Consider the following 18,046-nt stretch of genomic DNA (forward strand, 5'->3'; position numbering starts at 1 on the left):
TTATCTTGGTTCAATAAAAACTAGACTTTATTCTTAATTTATGGAGTTTACAGACCGTAGCTTACAGGCTGTACGCTTAAATTATCATTAAAGTTAGCTATAGCTCTTCTTGAATTAACATGAATTCGCTTTACCACGAACGTCGTAAATAAAACATTTTGGGGGAGCAAAGGATTAAAATGGTGTCGTGCTTTTAAAGTGTTTTTACCGGATCTAAATGAATCAGAAAACGTTATTATAATTATTATTAGGAGAATAGAGACTCGTCTTTGAAATCAAATAAAGATAAAAAAAGGAGTATGTTAAGTATTAGGAAAAACAGAAGTAAAAGGCTGACTGCTGAAACAGCAAAACCAACGCATTTTAATTAAAAAAGGTATGAAAGAAAGAGTATTTCTCCTTGCTTTCACGCTATTCTACGCTCAGCTTCTAGTAGAACAATTACACACACAATAGTTACAGTAAGGACTCTTCTAGAAATAAAAAAAGTTAAAACAAACAGCTATCATTTGCGCACATTGACACAATATTACTTTTCATGATGAGAAAACGTTGCCTGCTCACTCAGCGAACATTTCCCTTCAGTATCAAGCGGAACTATTATTCTAAAATGAACTTATATTAAGACCCCTGTTATTCTGCTATATTCAGAAGACTTACACCCATAGTTTCAATTTACTTTTGATTGACTTTTGTATAAGATTCCTGATAACATCCTGACAGTATATGAATTCGTTATAAACTGCACCTAGTCTTACTCTTTTCTACAACATAGAAAGACATTTTGCAGAACTGAATACAGAATTTATGTCAATGGCCAAACACTGCGACCAATGAGGTCATCCAGCGCTGAAACGGAAATTGACAGTAAAAGTTTAAAAGATGTAACAGGAGGAAAACCTCAAAGCAGTTGCACTAAGAATCAATTATTAGGAGAGGGTTGAGGAAGTAAGATGGGAGAAAGAGAATATGAAAGGAGGTACTGTAAAAGGACAGAAAGGGGTTACAGCTAGGGGCCGAAGGCACGCTACACAGAACCTTAAGTAATGCCTACAGTGCACCGCATAAGGTGCACTGATGGCACTAACCGCCCTCGCCCATGGGGAGAAAGATATTTTGAATGTTCTTTTATTAGAATCGAGAGATATTACGTTACAGAAATTACAGTTAGTATTCTTCATTGTTATTGGTTTTCATAAGTTTTCTCACGTTTACTCTTTTGCCGCGTATTACACTAAGAGAGTTTGCTTTTCCTGGCTTACAAAGGAGCCGAAAAAAGGTGTAAATTGGATCTAAAAACTAAACGAAAGAAAATCGAGACGTTCCGGAGACAAACATCCAACGAAATCCCCTTTATATTTTTTAATAATATGTTGTATTTGCTTTTTTTAATATGAGAGACTTAGAATGTTAACAAGGGAGTTTCCTTTTGCTTGCTTTTAAAGGAGCTGAATAAAGGTGTCAACTGGATCTCAAAACTAAACGAAAGAAAACTGAGACGTTCCGGAGACAAATGTTCAAAGAAATCCTTTTTATATTCATTAATATAATATTGTATTTGCTTTTTTGTTTTAATATGAGAGACTTAGAATATTAGCAAGTTCTTGATATATATCGGGAACTTGTACGCGTAAGAGAGAGAGAGAGAGAGAGAGAGAGAGAGAGAGAGAGAGAGAGAGAGAGAGGAAATTGTCAATATGATTGTCAATATACATACAGCGTATGTATAATAAGCAGGCAGAGACAATATTACTATAAGCAGGCAGAGAGAGAGAGAGAGAGAGAGAGAGAGAGAGAGAGAGAGAGAGAGAGAGAGAGAATCAAACAAACCGTTAAATATAGACAGTAAACCTGGCCACGCTTAAAAAAGGAATTGGAGATTTTTATTATTAATAATATTATAGTAACCAAAAAATAGCACAACATTCCTACCTCCGAAGTATATTCAGGGGTCGTATTCAAACCTCATTATCCCTTCCAAAGCTAATTAAGCTTAGTGTTAAGCCCTCTTACCCTAATTATAATACGATTAACTACCTATGCCTTAAGCCTTTGGTTTTAGCAATTGTAAACCACCGCAATGTGAAGTAAGCTTATTAGACTAAGCTGTAACTCAGAATTATTTAGGCCCTTTTTTTTTAGGATTCAGAAGAGAATGACTTATTATATATAGATTCGGTGTTTAAGAAATGATTAATTATTATTTAGTAAGTCCACAGGATAATATCTTATCTCGTTATGTATTTATTTCTGTTACTGGATGAAGTATGCAATGAATGTTTGGAATTTAAGGGAAGTTAAAAAGAACAGAACAGAATATAGAATTTAGGTCAAAGACCAAGCGCTCGGACCTATGAGGTCATTCAGCGCTGAAAGGGAAATTGACGTCAGAAGGTTCGAAAAATGCAACAAGAGGTAAACCTCGCAGTTGCACTAAGAAACAATTGTTACAGAGGGTGGAAAGCCAGATGGAAGAAAGAGAATATGAACGGAGGTACAGTAAAATGAATGAAAGATGTTGCAGCTAGGGGCCGAGGGGACGCTGCAAAGAACCTTAAGTAATGCCTACAGTGCACCACGTGAAGTGCACTGACGGCACTACTCCTCTACGAGGGGGGGTGATTATAAAGTCTTATTTCGTGGTTTGAACGAGAGAGAGAGAGAGAGAGAGAGAGAGAGAGAGAGAGAGAGAGAGAAGGCACCTGAATGAAGAAAACCCCTTTTTTTGACATACAGTATTTTTGCATTGCTTATTTTGAGAGTAAAGGGTTAGCACATATTACAGGCGGATAAATGACTGGCATCAACACTGAAAATTATGATGCCTTAATATTATTAAGAATTGTTACATCGCTTTCATTTTCACGTAAGTCTCATTCACTTATGGCATTCAATCCGTCTGTCAGTTGCGCATGTGCAGAACAAGAAAACAAAATCTGATTATTGGGAACAGAAGGATCGAGAATTAATTTTGTATTTTATTGTATTTTCTTTGGGCGGGGGGGGTTAGGGGTGTTAGTAAAGTGGGGACTCCGTTGTAGCCCCCCAGCCCTCCTACGTACACAGGTTTACCCCCCCAACGCAAACACGCACACACACAGACACACATACACTCCCACACACAAAAGTGCGTGTAAGAAAGTCAATGGAAACAGGTCAGGCAATAATCAGTTTATAATTTTGCCCTCGCTCAGATCCGGCAATAGGAATTTCTATCTACATAGGTTATATCTAATTAACGACAAAACAGAATACAGATTTAATTACATTACAGGGATAATTACGACGTACTGCCCTTTTTAAATGGTGTTGAATGATTCATTTACGTTCGTTGTTTACAAGTTACTCACTAATATACTCCAATAGTATTGAAATTGTTCATTTGAATTGTATATATTTTTAACTTCTGTTTGAGGTCCCACGGTCTCTAAACAAGTGAACAGATATTTGTTCAAATGCTTTTGAACTTTTTACATCTTACAATTTTAAATTTGATATCAGGATTTTCCCACTTCAAGTAAACAAAAAATAAAGTCTTTTTACATCAAAAGCTGATTACTCTTTCACTTGCTGACCTTTGCATAGACACACTCCCAATGCTAAATTTATATTTGTAGATAAAAGTTGAAGTGAATAGACAAAATAAAAATAAACTCGCAAAGAACTTTGAAAAATGATACCAATGACCTCTGCAAAAAATTTGGCTTCGCATGAAGAGTCCTCTGATAACAATACATGAAAGGGAATTCAATATATATTTGTTAAGTCTAAATCTAATCACAATTTCATAGAACTGAATCGGAAGCATGAATTAATTCACTTTATACTTTATAAAGGAATCCGTAACACACATACCAACAATACAATCTTTGGATCGCGAAGTTTTAATTACATTAAAAAGTGGTATCTCATATATAAACGGCTGCAATACCCTTCCTAGTTCAGTAGGATCTTATGTCAACATTATACAAATGTATCTGCTGAAAATACATATTCATAGTATGTACCTAAACACAAGGGAACGCTTACACATACACACACAAACACACATACATAGACACATGCACACAAACGCAACCGTTTTACCACCAAGGCAGGCAAAAAAAAAAAAAAAGAGGAGTATCACATATCGCCTCTATCTCTTCATTACTTACAGACAAAATTTCCCGAGCACACAGAACGTCAGTGGGAGAGTAAACAAGATGAAAGCAGACGAGCGAATTTGCGCTGCTAACCTTGGCGTGACGATTACGGCAAATTAGCACACACACACACACACACACACACACACACACACTCGTCAACACTGCAACGTTATTGCTACGTTTTTTTTAAAACCAACGGCTTTGTGTGATTGCCGAGGCAGGTCAGGAGGGAAATGCGTTTAGTTAGGAGGTCGAATTTTTGTTTTTTCTTATAGAATCGTCCCGATAAAAAATGGGGTTTGTTAGAATGCCAGGGACGTCTTAGTGACAGGAGGCTGGTAATCAAAACAAGACTAATTAACAGTATCCAAAAGGTGATGTTTGGCTTTAACTTTTTTTTTATCCATTTTGTCTCCAAAAGATGGTATTTTGCTTTAACTTTTTTTTTATCCATTTTTTGTCTTTCCCTTACCCCATTTCTCTCCTCTCTCTCTCTCTCTCTCTCTCTCTCTCTCTCTCTCTCTCTCTCTCTCTCATGTGAGAAAATCGAATTCCTCTTTGATAAGTGTTATAGTTAGTGACATCATTCATATTAAGAAAATATTATCCAGTATCTCTCTCTCTCTCTCTCTCTCTCTCTCTTACGTGAGGAAAATCAAATTCCACTCTAATAAATTTTAATAGTTGTCGATATTATTCGTATTAATTAAGAAAATATCCAGTATTTCTCTCTCTCTCTCTCTCTCTCTCTCTCTCTCTCTCTCTCTCTCTCTCTCTCTCTCTCTCTCTCTCACGTGGAGAAAATCGAATTCCATTTTCATAAATGTTAGTAATTAGTAATATCGTTTGCATTCATTTAAAAGAACAATATCCATTTTTTTTTATCACATCGGAATCTCTTAAAAAGGCCGGTCTCATTAAATATTGTTTCCAGGCAGATACATGTAATTAAATAAAAATAAGCTGATCTTCCCATTACGTAATTTCTGCGAGCATTCCTCTAAAGCATTCTTTAAATGGAACCAGTCGCGCCTATAAAAACCTCGGTCATATAAATATGCTTACGTAGTAGTGTAATCTTGTATGTCTTGTTAAATAGTCAGTTACCTATTAGGTAATGAAAACGCAATTTATAACAAACAGTCCTGCAAATTTTTTTCAAATTCTAGTTTTATATTTAAAAATCCTTTTTGCAAATTGCCTTTCATGGATTTAGTGCAGAATTTTAAGCCTCGCCATAATTACTAAATCTAAAAAAAAGGAATAACTTCCCAATGAACGGAAAAAAAATCAAATTGAATTTTTAGTTCCCATTCAGAAGGATAATTAGCTGCTTTAAAAAAAAACACGAAGCAAATTAACGACCTTACAGGTGTAATTGAAATGGCAATGAAAATGAGATATTCCGCGTGCATTAACCGCCTGCTCTCGCAAATAAAATTCCACGGGGGCCGTAATGAAAACCAAACCGTTGCTGGATCTCCTGCCATGAAAGAGCTCCATTAGCTGGGCTGATAAAAAACATGATTTTCTCCATTGCATTGGACGGTGAGCCGAGGCTTACTTGATGTACAAGAAGAGGCCAGAATGTTTTTTAACATTTCATTCGTGTAATAGATACATATAGATGCATATATATGAGAGATGGATGAGAATGATTCAATTTATCCACAGCAGCAGAGATCTCTTGCATGCACAGCAGTCTTACCATGTCGCGTGATATATTTATTGATACATTTCCTGTATATTTATTAAAATGATAAATTTCCTGTCTACACCTTTACAATTAACTTAATTGGCATTCAGACGTATCACAGGCAAAAAAGTGATGGAAGCCCAAAAGGGGTAGTAAAGCCCAGCCATAAGAGACAAGATATGGAGGTCAGGGGATATGGAGGAAGGAGTAGGGTGTAGGCCTAGGGATTTGCTTCGCAACCTGATAAGTTATGATGAAAGCAAAAGTAGAAGTAGGAGTCTTTCTTAATCAGTGTGTGTGTGTGTGTGTGTGTGTGTGTGTGTATGTGTGTGTATGTATATATATATATATATATATATATATATATATATATATATATATATATATATATATATATATATATATATATATATATATATATATATATATATATAAAGGGCCAAAGACAGTTTTTTTGTGCACCAGCGTGGCTGGGCTCTACTAAAAAAAAAATAAATTCAAAATTAAACTATGTACTATAGATAAGAGTTGAGTAGATTTTATTATTAGTCTACTTATAATGGGTTTCCCGGGGCCAGGGTCTAGGCTAGCCAAGGCCAAGTCACCACCCAAGTTAGGTGGAAGAGGTTAGCTTACCCGATATCAAATATCTCCGCATGTTCTGACATATATTAGCATACTATCTTATAGGTCTAGTTTAATACAATGATGCTTGTACGGGCTCTCCATCACATTTGAAGTACTTACTGGTTTTCGGTCAGCTCTCTTTTCCGAACGTGGAAGGGGCTTTCCCTTTCTCATGCACAATGTAAAAGCTCCCTTCTACTCATCTGTGATTAATACATATTTGCTGAACAAGAGGAAAAATACTATAATGTAAAAGTACTTCTCTAACCTGGCAATTTAGCAATAATCAAGGGAAGCTGCATGAATCCAGGTGAAAAATTCACTGGTGAAAAAAGTCACAGGAAAAAAGTCACAGGGAAAAAGTCACAGGAAAAAGTGTCACAGAAAAGTCAAATGAAAAAGTCAGGAAAAAAGTCACAGGGAAAAAAGTCAAGGAAAAAGGGTCACAGGAAAAATGTAACAATCTTTCCTAGATAGTGAGCCCAAGGGTTTTAAACCGGTATGTATCCACCTTTGCGAAGTATTTAGTATAAGCCCGTTGGGGATTACGGTGAAAACAAACAAAAGACTAAGTATCGTAAAGATAATGACCCCAAGAAATATTAGTCCTAGACAACGACCACAGAAAGCCCTTGGTGGTCGCTATCTAGGAAAGATCCAAAATATTTTCTGTTTTATTACTTTCACTGCCCACCATAAATTTGTGACATTTTTCCTAGCGAAAATTGTGACTTTTTTCTCTGACTTTGTTACCAACCACCACCCCAACAGCCCATTCCATACCCTACCGATAAGGAACAGCACCACAACAGAAGAACAGGTGTTAGCTGAACACACCTGTGAGGACTGGAACCACAAACATGAAATCCTCCTCCATTTATTATTCCTGAAACCTACTGTGCATTTCAGAGCCGTGTCTAGTTGGTTTTCGTCGATGAAATCTTTCCAAAGCATCGGATGTGGATCGTATTTTGGAAATAACTATTTGAAGCCACGGCCTCATTGGCAAAAATATGCACTGATATCTAATGTTAATAATTAAGGCACTTATCGGAGTAAATCACAGAAATTTCAAGGAAACTTAGCTAAACCTAGTAAGCACCCAGAGGGAGGCTAGTGAAACGTCATTACTGAAGGCCCTCCCACTCATTTATACTGTAGTATGACGTACATTACTAGACACCCCGCCTATATACTTTATGAATAAATACTCAGATGTTGGTAGTAGTAGTAATAGTAGTAGTATATGGGATTCTTGTATTGTTTCACACACAAAAACTCTCTCTCTCTCTCTCTCTCTCTCTCTCTCTCTCTCTCTCTCTCTCTCTCTCTCTCTCTCTCTCTCTCTCTCTATCTTTTCGATGAATCATTCGATGAATCATGTCTCTTAAGTAAAGAACAGTAAAGGGATGGGCATCAAATGAATATTAATTCTGTAATACAGTTCCTTGGCGCAATTCCATTTCCTTTAACTTGAAATATGCACCAAGTCATACAGTAACACTCTCTGTGAAAACCATTGTTACCCTGGAGTTTCTGTTGCTCCATATTGTCTCCTCAAAAGTTCCGGTTGACGTGTACTTGCTTAGTCCTGCTAAATGAATGTAACATAACGCAAGTGTTGTAACCTTAACTTCCTTAATGCAAGATCAATCCCATAATAAATCCAAAGTATCTAGTATATCACACAACTCCTCGTTTATTATTCTGTGTGTGTGTGTCTGTCAGTTTCGTTATTTCTATACACTTGATTCGTTTACTTGAAACTGACACTAATGTTGTTGTAGGGCTGTTGAGTGGTTATCAGTGAGCCTATGTATTCCCGGTTTTATCTAACCATTTTTTTATGAATTTGAAGTTACTCATTCTTTCAATTGTCAAATCTGAATATTTCATTTACATCGTTTATTATATAGATACTTAATTTAATCATAACTACATTGTAGTGCTGAATGATGCTCGTAACTCATAGTCCAAGCGCTAATTTTTATAATCCACTAGTCCACTGATTCTACTGAACTTTGAAATAAACTGAAGGAAAAATGTAAAAAAAAAAAAATCTTGTAATATATAATTATGTAAAAGGATATGCCGTTGTTTAAGTTAGGATTAAGACAGCTTTGTGTGAAACAGGGTCTTGCTCTTTGAGAAGACCAGACTTGAGGAATTTCAGATTTCAATATGATTGAGTTTCACCAGTTCCAGAAGTAAACACAAGTTCCAGAAGTTTTGTATAACTGATCAAGAAAAGTAAATAGCAATTGGGTTATAATTGCTATATATTCCTATAGTCAACAAAATTGTACAATGAAAATAATGTTGCCATATGTATATTTACCAAATTCCTTTGTTATAATGTCATATTTATACAGTATAACAAATTCTTATTCATTACCCTTGTATCACCAATGGAAACCGTAATATCATAATTCTCAACAATTCTCAACAAGAAGGTCAAATATTTGTGTTTCTACGATCATTATCGCACTACTGGGAACACTGCTATTAAGCCTGATGTCATACTTTACGTCACAACTAGTCTCCCTCTGGGTGCTTACTAAATTTAGCTAAGTTCTCTTGAAATTTCTGTGATTTACTCCGATAAGTGCCTTAACTATCAGCATTAGACAGCGAATATTTTTGCCAATTAGGCCGTGGCTTCAAATATTTATTTCCAAAATACGTTCCATATCCGATGTTTTGGAAAGATTTTATCGACGAAAACCAATTAGACACCGCCCTGAAATGCACAGTAGTCTCCTAACTAAAGGGGAAGCCACTGAGGTTAGTTCTGCCAAAGAGGACCGGTTCGCGTCTACCCCAGGGCGATGAAAAATCACTGGCTCTGAATCATGATCGGTTACTGCCGCGGCGTGGGGTCTGTGGTAGGAGGTTGAAACTAACATTGTGGAAGCTTGAATTTCAATTAAGTCCCCGAGGGCTTGTTCCATATCAATGGGTTTCATCTACTGAATAAAGAAAAAAATCTGGATGACTAGCTTCAACGATGACTCGATTAAGCAGCTTTAAATGAAAACCCACTCCAAACCATAAACCATTCCCCGCATTTCGTCTAAGCAGTGAAATTTAACCCAAAGAATGCTTGTTGTTGTACATCAATTATTAGCTCTCCCTGGGCAGTGGTCATAGCAGTTAGCAAACAAGCTGGTCAAGTGACAAGCAGCGAGAGAAATGTAAGATCTACGCGTCACCTACTCCCAGGTGCTAGTACTAAAACATTCTAAAACATGGCGGAAGCTCCTTGTGACGCCGTGTTTAGCACTAGCCCCTCGGGGATCAAAGTATTATATACACCCATTTCTATATTGTGTGGTTGGCACATTATATTAAGCGATATCTTAAACGGTATCTTCGTGCGGCATTCTACTTTTCCATACGGTGTTTAGTACTAGCACCTCGGAGCAGGTGACGCGTGGATAGCGAGCCAAAGTAGCACCGAATAGTCTCCCCCTCACCCAGCCCTTAACGAAAGGAGTTTTACCTGTTCAAGTTACATCCTATTGCACCTCACTACCCAGGCGGTGCCTAACTTAGCTATTCGAAGTTTGCGGATCGTAGCCAAGCTAAAAGGCAAACCTCCGATTTTCATAGGGTTTTGCTTTAGAATAGAGCGCGTCAGGACAAACTCGGTTTACTCGCAATTTTAAAAGTATCACCGAGAGATCAGCAAAACTAAGGACCAGAACACAACCCAACATCCCGACGAAATCCTTAGAGCCATTTTAACATCCAAAAACTTTGGAGCCAGAGACAAGGCCACCAACTGTTGTTAAACAAGACATCATGCAAAACCTTGCGTTTCTACCGCCTCACTTACCCGATACATAGAAGTCCAACACTTTAAAAGCCTGGGCTGGGGCAACTGTTGGCAGTCGCAGTAACTTTCTTATAAACGTTAAGTGATAACCACTTTCAAGACAAATTACATTATCACTATATTGAAAGTATACTGCCTGCTTATAACCTGTCTTACTAATTATAACATTTACATATCAATTAGGACTCATTTCAACCTTATGAGCAGTCTCTAAAACTCACGTAAAAGGGAATTTTCGCTTTATCGCTCGTCACTTTTGTAAGGATTCTCAGCCCGATGTGATCCAGATCGTAAGGAATGTTTTTAATATTCCTGTCATCAGAGGGGTCAAAATACAATCTTGTCATTTGTTGAATATAAGGTTTTTAAGTTTGGTTATTACTGCAAGTAAAACTCAAACTTCGGGTGATTAAACTTCTCTCCACCTCAATAAAACTTCATTTCTCATACCAATTTCCCAATCTTCTGTTGACCAATCAGTAGCTTCCATTCCTCTGATTTTATTGACTTCCATTCCTTTTGATTCCCTTTGATTTCATAAGACAATTTCTCTTTCAAGGAGTTATTACAAAATCTACCCCATAACATGACATTTTGGGTTAAAAAAATTACAAAGGTTTACAGATACATATATATTACGCTTGTCTCCATACAGTAAATACTATTTACATATCAAAAGTAGTCAAGAGTATTATACAATTGAATAGTAGGTTGCGCACTGTGTCTACAAGTTCAGCTCTAGTTGCCCGGGTAAACTAATTCAGAGCTAATCTTCACAGGATATTCAGTCTTAACGTAAGGGCGTTGCTTTCCACTATTATTAGAGGAACCGTTATGGTCTGCTGCAGCTAAACCAAGAGCCTGTGCATAAGAAAAGTAGTTTGAAGGTTTTAGAATAAAAAAAAAAAGTTCGTGACAAAACCTACCTTATTGAAAATAGCCTCATCAGTCCCAACATCTATTCTAAGGCCATTATAATTAATACCATATCGCATGAGTAAGCCTTCCCATTAACAATCGCTTCTATTACTGTTACTTCAAATTGCCATTAATTCAAACTGCCATTAAAGTTAACAGGAGAGGATGCCATCCTTCAAGATACGTTTACTAGGGCACCAATCTTTCACTGAAACAACCGCATCTAACTTTAGTCCTACATAACTATGAATGGTGTCTTACAAATGCAAACACTATCTACCAGCTTTCGTCCCTTAGTATCCAGTCTTAAGGGAATTTCAACAAAGCAACCAAGGGGTGAAAAACTGTAAAAGTTAGGGAACTCAGAATAAGAAAGGGAGGTTCCCGAAGAAGGCTTCAGAGCTGGAGGAAAGGCTGATGAAGGTGGTAGGGGAACATTGAATATACGCAAGGAAATCTGAAATGTCTTTCCTAACCAACACCAAAATTTTACTTTAAGCCACGAGGAGGAGGGGGGGGGGAGAGTGGGAGTGTCAAAGCGTTAACGGAACGTTAAAGAGACTGTACTTATTTGAATAGCATTTTCCACTAAAATTACAGTTTAACCAGCCTGTTAGAATTACCCAACAACAAGACCACGACAGCAGTGTCAAAAAAATTCTCAAATACGAAGACCTAGCTAGGCCTTTTAGAAAAGGCGTAAGAATCACCTATTACCTGTTTAGTTCCTATTTGCTAATGGGAATTAAATTCTAAGTTACAAAAGTGCGTCCGTTACCCTACCCAATTCTCAGCTGCACTAGCACATTCAAACTTACTTCTCAAGACCAAACAAGGGGCTGTAGTCCCGTAATACCCTCTGCTATTAATAACCTGTGGTGTCAAACTTCTTAAGCCTGACCATCGCGTTTTTTTTTTTTACCCTAATCTACTCCCAGTATCCTTAAGATAGACTTTAGCGTCTATTACCTTTATCCTAACCCCTGCATCTATACAAAATTAACATTCTTTACCCTATTCTATCCTATCCTATATTTCAAGTACCATCTCTAATTCCCCAAAACTAACAACCTTACAGTTCTAACCTAAGTTAGAACTTTAACTTCCTGTTGTGCATGGGGACAAAGTCACCATGCACAACAATCAAGTCCACCTTTGCCTGACAGGTGGCACCGCCACCCCGGCAAAGGTGGACTTGGGAAGTCGGCAAAGAATTTACTTTCAATGCAAAAACTTTCAATTCAATGGCAAAATTTACTTTCAATGACAAAATTTACTCTCAATGACAAAATTTACTTTCAATGACAAAATTTACTTTCAATGACAAAATTTACTTTCAATGACAAAATTTACTTTCAATGACAAAATTTACTTTCAATGACAAAATTTACTTTCAATGACAAAATTTACTCTCAATGACAAAATTTACTCTCAATGACAAAATTTACTCTCAATGACAAAATTTACTCTCAATGACAAAATTTACTCTCAATGACAAAATTTACTCTCAATGACAAAATTTACTCTCAATGACAAAATTTACTCTCAATGACAAAATTTACTCTCAATGACAAAATTTACTTAACTTTTGAAGCTGAAATAACTCAAAAGGCTTTAAAAATTCTTACTCAAACTCCAAAATAATAAGATATAATAAGTAAGATTTAACTTTACAAGTAAAAATAACTCAAAAGGCTTTAAAAATTAAACCTCAAATTCCAAAAGTTTAAATTTAAAATTTAAATCCACTAAGTAAAAAAAAAAAACTTACTCAAAATTTCATTAAAATTGTAACTCACACAAACAGTTTAAATTTAAAAAAATTAAAATTAAATTAAACTAAAAAAACATCAAAATTTCAAAAATTGTAACAACACTTTGGAGACTAAAAAATTAATTAAATTAAAAATAAAAACTAAACATGAAAACTTCAAACAAGTTCTGAGGTTGAAACATTGAAATTTTGAAATACTGAAAAATTAAGTTGTAACTCTTGAAATTTTAAAGATATTAAAACAATCACTAAAACTTCAAAAATTCTTAACAGGTTTTGAATCTGAGAAAACCAACTGCATTAAAGCCAAATGCATTAAAAAAACTTAACTTAAATGATTATTAAATTTGAAAATAAACAAAATTAAAAGACTATTTACGAATTACAAATGAAAATCTTGAATTAAAGTTACGAAAACAATCTACTTAAAACCCCAAATTTGACGGGGGTTGCTCAAGTCACTCAACTAAGAAAAAAAATATATTTAGTAAAAATACATGAAATATTTGCTTACCTATTGCCTTGTTTAGCCATAAGGTATCTGTACATCTAAGACAACTGGAGAACTCATTGTAGCACGCTTAAAGACTAATCCACACCTGAAATTAAAAACATTAAAGACCAAAATGTTCTAAAAGTGGAAAGACACCCCGTCCCCCCAGTTCAACCCATAATGTTCTAGCAAGTAGAAAAAAAAAAATTAAACCCATAAAGTTCTAGCAAGTGGAAACCCCAAAAATTAAAATGTTCTAGCACGTCCAAAGAAAAATCAAAATGTTCTAGCAAGTGTTAAGAACCTAGGGCTAAGAACCTAGGGCTGACTATTGCTGACAATCAGCAGGACCCATCGGATTTCTTAAAGTTTTAAAATACTAAGATGAGCAGCAAGAAAGGCTTTATAATACTGATAATATGCGTTATTAGTTTATTACCACTGAAGCCGACAATAAGTCGGCTAAATCACTTAATATGCCCCTTAAGGTTATGAGAGAGTTAAGGCTCACTAATCCTCAAGTCCACTAATCCTCAAGTCCACTAATCCTCAAAGGCTCACTAATCCTCAAGTCCACTAATCCTCAAGTCCACTAATCCTCAAGTCCACTAATCCTCAAGTCCACTAATCCTCAAGTCCACTAATCCTCAAGTCCACTAATCCTCAAGTCCACTAATCCTCAAGTCCACTAATCCTCAAGTCCACTAATCCTCAAGAAACTTGAAGCCGTATTGCATCGTAAGACACCATTGAAGTTAAAATTAAAATATCGGTAGCACTGCACAAGATTGCTAGTATAAAACCAAAGTGCATAGAATTACTAGAAGTAATCTAGTTCAGCTTGGTAATAAATACGCTTCGAAACTAAGCTTTAAATACCATGTTGAAGGGCAAAACTACACTAATACCGAACATACTAAACACTATAGTTATTGTAGGCATTCACGACGAAACACTCGAAAACAACAAATCAAGATATAAAACCCCCAATATTAAAGCTTAATACGACAAACTTCATAGCTCAAGTAACAGCCTAAACACTAAATATTTGATTAATACAAAACTGCCAACAGTAACCACTCGGGCACTCACCAACCCAGAACCTCGAAGCACGCTTTCACAACAAAAAAAATCTTGCCAGGTCTATTCACAATACGACCAACGATCGCCCAGTTCAACACCAGCCCAGATCCCAGACACAAATGAAGGAGAAAGTCGAGTTAGTATCAACGAAACCTGTCATGCCAAGCCAGGGACTCTAAAGCACTGAAACAAGCTGTTTTGGATTCCCTGTTAATATATCTGAGAAGGCTAGTTCCCGTCCTTTTCCCATTAAGCTTTGAACGTGATGCTAGAAGTGAATTCATTTTGCTGCAGATAGATATCCAAATCTTCTCAACTATTATTATTATTATTATTATTATTATTATTATTATTATTATTATTATTAGCTGATAGGTACGATGGGTGAAGGAAGAATGAGGGCAGTTAGCTAGCTAGCTAACCGTGGTAGGGAATAGTTTAGAAAGTTAAGTATTAGCAAGAGTAATGTAAAGTGTGGTTTAGCCAGTTTTATTTAGATATAAAGGTGCAATTTTTTGTTACTATGGTCTTCATATTAACATATTACGAAAATGATTTTTTACTGAATTAACGTAGTGAATTGTACAGATTATATATTTAAAATTTTATTTCCAGAACGTGGAAGTGTCATCAACGTGTCACAAAAAAAAAAAAAAAAAACTGTGATTGAGTCATTAAAGTACTACAGGCAGACAATGACTTAAAGAGGAGATAGCAGGCTGCCTATCCCGCATGCAAATCGTTTTATTATTATTATTATTATTATTATTATTATTATTAAAATAGTTTAAATCCCTGTAAAACTTTCAGTTAAAAGAAGGCATGTTATTGGTTACACGGAGCTTGATTAATTTAAATGTTTTTTTTTTTGTTTCACTGCCCAGAGGTTCTTCGTAAGGAGTTCATTTTTTCCCTCATGAAATTCACGATGTCGTTCCCAGGAACCTTTGTGAATAATGATTCCACGTCCCGGCTGCAAATTCCTGAGATGTATGCTGGTATTGCACCAGCCCCGATTTTTTGGCCATGCCCCTAGGTTAGGTTAGTTTAGGTTGTGTTGCGTTAGGAACAACGCCATGGTACTTTCGGTGTGGAAAACAAATGAGACTATTTTCAAGAAAATTCTATGGATAGTTTTTAAGATATGGCGTCCGGCTTTTTCAGGGAAAGGTCTCGATACTCGATTGCATCTCGGGAAAATGCTTCCCGGCTTATGAGAGCTATGTAGCTCACTGGAATATTTAATTTATAGAATTGCTGGATAGAGTCATCTGCGTGTTTGAAAAACCACCTAGGAAACGTGACAACAAAACTGCCAGGTTTTTGAGAGAGAAAAAATGAACGAGACTTAATTTCACCAAAGTGGGAGTCAGAGAATGCCCTCCTTGTGGGTTATGGCGATCCGTAGAAATATGGTCAAGAATTGTTGACGAATCCAGGTAAAAAAAAAAAAGTCACAGAAAAATTCACAGGAAAAAAAGTTACATTAATCTCTCCTAGATAGTATCCCCCAAGGGTTTTAACCCGGTACGTATCGACCTTTGCGGCGTGTTTGGTACAAGCCCGTTGGGGATTACCGTAAAAACATAATCAAAAGACTGTAAATACCATAAAGATAATAACCCCCAAGAAATATTGTGAATTTTTCCTTGCGACTTTATTACTGGCCACCATATATTAATGTAACTTTTTTCCTGCATTACCTCCAATACAGTGGAAGTGAGGGAATAAATGCTTGTTACAAAAAAATATCATCAGTGCTGTAGTATGAGAGAGAGAGAGAGAGAGAGAGAGAGAGCAGCTTAAGTCTGAATGGCCGCCAGAGATTATTACCTGTTCTGGTACATGATTTAATCCTCTAGGACCATCATTTGAATTTCTTGGTCGAAGTGTGTGGATACATGATTTACCCATCCGAAAATATGAAGTTCTAGAGTTGGGCCATCATTTGATTCTCCGGCCGGCTAATGAGGAATTAGAGGAATTTATTTCTGGCGACAGAAATTCATTTCTCGCTATAATGTGGTTCGGATTCCACAATAAGCTGTAGGTCCCGTTGCTAGGTAACCAATGGTTCTTAGGATGTCTGATCCTTCTGGCCAGCCCAAGCTTTTAATCCCATTCGTAAAAAAATATGAAAAGAAAATATGAAAAGGGGAAAACAGATTTGACATTTCGTAAGGTTGCTTTCTATGCTCCGTACACGTCATCGTGTTTTTCCCTTGACATCCTCCTAAACCACCTCCTTGCCTTGTTCAAATGTTTTATCATTAAATTGGCTCTTGGTTGGTTAAAAAAAAAGTACTTTTAAAGCTATGTGAATTAGGCACTTGGTTGGTTAAAAAAAATACTTTTTAAACTATATGAGTTGTACGAGAAATAGATCATTGGATAAAAAACTCATGTTAGACGCTTATAGGCCTAAGATTACAGAGCCATAGAAACTTGATAGTACTATACATTTCCTAAAAGCTTTCGGGTTTTAGACCTATAAGGAAAAGAAAGAAGGAAATTGAACATAATACCACAATATCAGTGACAGATGACCTCAGACCGAAGTGGAATTGGGAAAATAAACTTAGTTCCATGGTTTCAAGATCGAAAGATGGGGGAATCAACTTTCCAGGCAGTGAGGCCTGTCGTAGGTTTGCAAAGCATGTCACTGATATTTTACAATAGGCCTAATAACTGAGTGTCTACAATAAAAAACGTAATATTTTATTGATAGACAGATGTGAAAGCACCAATTAGAACAGAGGAGACAGATGTTAAAAACACCAGTTATAACAGATACAAGTGGTACTAGATATTTTTACGCCAAAACGCAGGAAATTCTTTGCTTTTAAAACAAGTAAAAAATGCGCCGAAGTTTCTTGAGCGCAACCGAGTTTTCTGTACAGCCGCTACAGCTTATAATCAAGACCACCGAGAATAGATATCTCTTTCGGTGGTCTCGGTATAATGCTGTATGAGCCGCGGCCCATGAAACTTTAACCACGGCAGGTGGTGGCCTATCCTATATCGTTGTCAGAGGCACGATAATGGCTAATTTTAACATTAAAAAAATGCAAACTACGAGGCTAGATGGCTGCAATTTGGTATGTTTGATGATTGGAGGGTGGATGATCAACATACCAATTCGCAGGCCTCTAGAGTTACTAGTTTTTAAGATGTGAAAGCGGTCAGAAAAAGTGCGGCTGGACAGACAAAGCCGTCACAATAGTTTTCTTTACAGAAAACTAAAAAAGAAAAAATTGTCAAGATAACGGATGACTTCACACACAATAAGAAAATGGCGTCTCTCCTAATGCTGTGAGCAGTCCGTACCTGAGCATCAGGAAATTTGAATTTTGGTGGTCAAGTTGAATGGCATAGGTCTACTGTATTGTTAAAATTTCATTATTTAAAAAACAAATCACGAAAGGCACCCCTCCAGAATAAGAGCTTTCAGAAAAAATAAGTATCACGGCAG

General features: G+C 36.3%; 1 protein-coding gene and 1 long non-coding RNA gene across 2 annotated transcripts in view; one reads left to right on the forward strand and one right to left on the reverse strand.

The window, feature by feature from the left end:
• Positions 1 to 18,046, forward strand: part of LOC136826726 (uncharacterized) — a 194,047-nt gene that overhangs the window by 64,333 nt on the left and 111,668 nt on the right. The window lies entirely within an intron of this gene.
• Positions 10,923 to 14,700, reverse strand: LOC136826450 (uncharacterized). The gene is made up of 3 exons (XR_010849609.1): positions 14,584 to 14,700; positions 13,513 to 13,597; positions 10,923 to 11,167 (listed from the first exon to the last, which is right to left on the reverse strand). It is a non-coding gene; the product is annotated as an uncharacterized lncRNA (long non-coding RNA).

This window comes from Macrobrachium rosenbergii, chromosome 41, assembly GCF_040412425.1.
Source record: "Macrobrachium rosenbergii isolate ZJJX-2024 chromosome 41, ASM4041242v1, whole genome shotgun sequence".
Classification (NCBI taxonomy): domain Eukaryota; kingdom Metazoa; phylum Arthropoda; class Malacostraca; order Decapoda; family Palaemonidae; genus Macrobrachium; species Macrobrachium rosenbergii.